The sequence below is a fragment of the Chrysochloris asiatica genome, unplaced genomic scaffold (assembly GCF_000296735.1).
Source record: "Chrysochloris asiatica unplaced genomic scaffold, ChrAsi1.0 scaffold00329, whole genome shotgun sequence".
Classification (NCBI taxonomy): domain Eukaryota; kingdom Metazoa; phylum Chordata; class Mammalia; order Afrosoricida; family Chrysochloridae; genus Chrysochloris; species Chrysochloris asiatica.
This window is the reverse complement of record NW_006408847.1, coordinates 2,893,121-2,898,166: the sequence shown is the minus strand read 5'-3', so window position 1 is coordinate 2,898,166 and position 5,046 is coordinate 2,893,121. Positions and strand designations below refer to the sequence as shown.

General features: G+C 38.7%; 1 pseudogene; it reads right to left on the bottom strand.

Moving 5' to 3' along the window:
- Nucleotides 1–2,285: 2,285 nt before the first annotated feature.
- Nucleotides 2,286–3,933, bottom strand: LOC102810702 (annotated as a pseudogene).
- Nucleotides 3,934–5,046: the final 1,113 nt, after the last annotated feature.

Here is a 5,046-nt window from a genome sequence, read left to right as displayed (position 1 = left end):
AGGATCGGACATTGTTTTGTTCTGCTGTGCATGGGGTCGCTATGAGTCGGTTCTGACTCAATGGCACCTGACAGTGACAACAACAATCCTATAGTTAAAATATTATGGCAACATTCAGTAGAAATAATTTATTTACCCATAAATTAAATATGAAGTAGTAACAGGGTGTTCAATATACAAAAAAAAAAGTAATTTTACACTTTTACCAAAGTTGTTAACACCTCCCACCCAGGCACCACCATCAGTTGGTTCTGATTTATAGCCACCCTATAGGAAAGACTTTTCCTAGTCTGTCTTATTCTGGAAGCTTTGCTGAAACCTGTCCACCATGTATGACCCTGGTGGTATTTAAAATACTGGTGGCATAGCTTCCAGCATCACAGCAACACACAAACCACCACTGTTGACAAATTGACAAATGAGTGGTGTTCAAGAGCGAAGATGTCAGTTTGAGGACTAAGGTGTGTCTGCCCCAACCATAGTTGGACGATGAATAAAGAACACTGTAGAAGAATTGATGCATTTTGAGTTAGGGCATTAAAGAAGAATATTGAAAATGCCATAGACTACCAGAAGAACAAACAAATCTGTGTTGGAAGAAATACCACCAGAATGGTCCCTAGAAACAAGGATGGTGAGACTTTATCTCTCTTTGAACATGTTATTAGGAGGGACCAGTGCCTGGAGAAGGATATCATGCTTGATATAATGGAGGATCAGTATAAAAGTGGGAGACCCCAATGAGGTAGATTGACACCTTGGCAGCAGCAATGGGCTCAAGTATAACAATAATTGTGAGGATGGCACGGGATTGGGAAGTGTTTTGTTCTGTTGTGCATAGGGCCACTATGAGTTGGAACTAACTCAATGGCACGTAACAACAACAACGTAGGACAGAATAGACTTGCTCTATAGGATTTCCAATACTATAAATCATTACTGGAGTAGACAGACTCATTTTTCTCCTATGGAGTGATTGGTAGTTTTGAACTGCAAACCTTTCAATCAGCATCCAAATGCATAACCCAGTGAGCCACCACATCTTCCTCCCCAGGAACAGTGCTTATAGCTGTTCAGTTCTTAACAGTTTACAAAACACTTTCACATAATTTTTTGCATCCAAACCTCACAATAACACATGAAATAAATAGTTGAAATACCATTATTCTCGTAGTTGAACAGATTACAGAACATGGCTCATAGCTAACAAGTAGTAAATCCCAGGTTAGACCCTAACCCTTCTTACTCCTATTTTGTCCATCTGCTTATCAGTTCAGTCTAGTACTTCCTACAATTTCCTACAAAATCTAAAAAAAACAAGTTAGGAAATGAACACAGAATGTGAAAAATTATTGGAGAAAAAGGTTTCTCTCATGGTATGTAAGTATTTATAAATTTGTTTAAGCACCTGACCAAAATTCTGAAATAAGGTTTTTCAAAAACACAGATTATGTATTTTTCATGTGAAGTATTTTGTAGTAGTTAAATAAAACAATAAAAACTTCATCAGTCCAAAAAAAAAATGCTTACTGGAGATCTGGTGTAATTTCTCATTATTTTACAGATCTTTCCCAAATTTATTCTTTAAAACTTTTTTACTTTAAACAGATCTCAGTCACATTCATAATTTTTTTAAGAATAGCATTTATTATTGTTTCCTGGTGTGGCACTGTAGGATCACCACTGGACTGTGAACCACAAGTCAGCAGTTCAAACCTACCAGCTGCTCCTTGGAAATCCTATACAGGGTTCATGATGAGTCAGAATTGACTCAGTGACACTTAACAACAACAGTGTAAAATAATAGCCCTGGTGGTGCTGTAAGATAAGCATTGTAAGGTGAGCACGAGCTGCTCAGCAGGAGAAAAATGAGACTTTGGTGTGGCACCATAGGATAAACACTTGACCTCAAGGTTGGTTTGCACTGCAAGGTCGGCAATTCAAACTCACCAGCCATTCCTTGGAAACCTATACAAGGTCACTATAAATCTGAACCGACTCAACAGCACTTAACAACAAAGATTTACAGCCTTGAAACCTCTATACAGGGTTGCTATGAATTAGAGCCAATTCGATACCACACCACCAGCAACAACCAAGATGTATAGCCTTGGAAAGTCTATAGAGTCACTGTGAGTCAGGATCAACTTGATGGCAATGGGAATGGTTTGGGGTCTTGTGCAAAATAATAATAACAAAATTCAAAATAATAATAGCAAAATTCTACACCAACATAGAACTAAGTTTTGAAAATTGGGATTGTTCTTTTTCTAGATATTTTCCTTTTAGAAACTAAAATTATTCATCAACCCAAACTCTTGCTGCTGAGATTCGTCTGTGGGCCACTCCAGGTAGGTTTTGGTATTCATGATCTTGCGCAGTTTACAGAACCGCTGGGGAATGGCTTTCTTCTCAATGGGCTCCAGAAGAATGAAAATGGCAGCATCATTGTTCTCATTAAAGAGACGGAAATGGGAGAATTCCAGTTCATATTTACACCACTCACTCCTCACAAAATTTTCAGAAAACACAAAGACGGTTTTGTGACTCTTTTCAATGGAGTCAATAATATTGTCAATAATCCACTTGCCAGGAACAAAGTCCCGCTTATGAAGACACAACTTAAAGGGGGCGGGGAGTTGGGTGAGGTCGGGTCCTCGAAGTTCTCTAGCTCCTGGACCAAGGAGATCTGGTAGTGTAGTAATTATAAGTCAGGCTGCTAACGTAAAGGTCAGACGTTCGAAACTAACAGCCACTGCGCAGGATAAACATAAGACTTTCTGCTCTTGTAAAGATTTACAGCCTCGTAAACCCTAGGAGTCAGAACCAACTCTAGACACACCACCACCACCAGCATCTGGACCATAAGATTCTCTACCCAGTAGGATTTCCTTTCACTGTAAGAAACAAAGGCATCATAGCAGATGTCCCTGTTGGGTGTTTTCTTGGGCTTCCTCTTGGCCTGGAGCCAAGCCCACATCATCTTCATGTCCCAGAGTCCATGGAAACGGTGGCACAGAAACGCAGTGAGCAAGATGAACACAAGAAGGGCGCAGCACACAGCAAACACCAGGGCTGTCCTGTGGCACTCAGCAACAGAGAGGTGTGTGTCGTGAACTCGTTGGCCCTGCACGTGGGATGGAGAGTCACACAGGTAGTTTTCTGGCCAACCAATCAGGACCTCAGTCAGTGCATTGTGCCCCTGTGAGAAGACAGATGCAAAGTCTTCAGTGTCTGGAAAAAAATGAAGTTGCTCTTGTAGAAAGAAAGTATTATTACCCTGCTTACTCTCAAGGGCAATAACTTGGATTTTAAAAAGGTAGAGTCTTGGATGTAAAACTAAAATGTAAAATTCCTTGCGATTTGGCAAAATTAAAGATTACATTGCTAATGAGTTAGAATGACTCCATGTTTTTATATTGTTTTGTTTTTATATTGCTAATAGTATGTCTACTGTATGTGAAACACTCTGGTTTAAATTGTGTATTTCTGTTAGACAAATTTAAATTGTTAACATTTACCTAGATAAAATGTTAGGTAAAGATCCAAGTGTATGTTGATCAAGATCATGGTTAGTCAAGATTTTCTACTGTAAGCAATGCTTTCTAGAGCTTGAAGATAATGTCTTAAAATCAAGGTAATGTAAGGAGTGCCAGCCATTCTTATGAACTGAATGTTTCAATTATTCTTCAAAAATGATTTTTTTTTTTTTTTTGAAGAATCAAAAAAAAATTTTTTTAAGATATTTTAAATTACAAGTACCCTAGTCATTTAAAATATCTTGACAGGGCATATAGCTTTAAGCAGACCTTGGCACTTTCAACTGTGAGTTATCTTTAATGAATATGTAAGCAAAGACATATCTTTGAAGTATGTCATTATGGGAAATCCCCATCACTGACCTCTGCCCTTATTATCATTTCCACTGCGCATGATCTGTTAACAGAATCCCAGTTGTCCTGGTTTCCATTTCCCTGGAGCCCACAGTCTTCCAGTTCCACCTCTAACAACTGATCTAGAAATCCTATTGTTTTATTAGGGAACCCTGGTGACACAGCTGTCAAACACTGACTGAGTCGCTAAACAAATGGTTATTGGTTTGAACCCACCCAGTGGCTCCACAGGAGAAAGACTTGATAATCTGCTTCTTTTGTAAAGATTCCCAACCCACTGCCGTCAATTCTGACTTATAATAATCCTGTAGGACACGGTAGAATTGCTCCATAGGGTTTCCAAGATTGCAACTGTTTATAGAAGCAGATTTTCTCATCTTTCTTCTGTGGAACAGCTAGTAGGATTGAACCACTGACCTTTCAGATAACAACCCAACCCTTAGCCCTATGGGGCAGTTCTACTCTGTTACATGTGGCCCACTATTAGTCAAAATGGACTCAATGGCAACTAACAACAACATTATTTGGGGTTTTTTTTAAATTTACTTCAGCTTGTCTTAACTACCGGTCTTTTTCACTATGAGCCTGAATGTAAGGTTCTCTTCCTCTCACCTCATATAAAGAACAGTGTTTCTCACTTACAGACAGTTTTGGAAAGTTGCAAGATCACCTAAAACCTCTCAGTGTCAGACTGTTTCATATGTTAGCCCAATCTTCCACATTGATTTAAACCTTCCTGCTTTAACTCTCTAGGGTTTGATCAAACACGCAACCAAGATGCATTGATAATTACAGATTTAGTCAATTTGCTTTCTGGACATTCCATGTGGAGAGGTCCAAGTGTATAGTCACTTTTCATGTTTTGTGAAATTCAGTCATGTGATCTCCAGCATCATTTCTTTCACCAATGCCACATTTTCCAAATACTGAGCCTTCATCTTTGTTTCCAACTTTCAAATTCCAATCACCAGTATTTATCAGTGCATTTTGATTGCATGTTTGACCGATTTCAGACTGAAAAAGTTGGAATTCCTCAGTTTCATCGTCATTGGCTTTGGTGGATGATGTGTAAAGTTGAAAAGAAGTGATAATAACTGGTCTTTCTTGTAGGCATATGGTTATTATCCTATCACAGACAGCATTGTACTTCAAA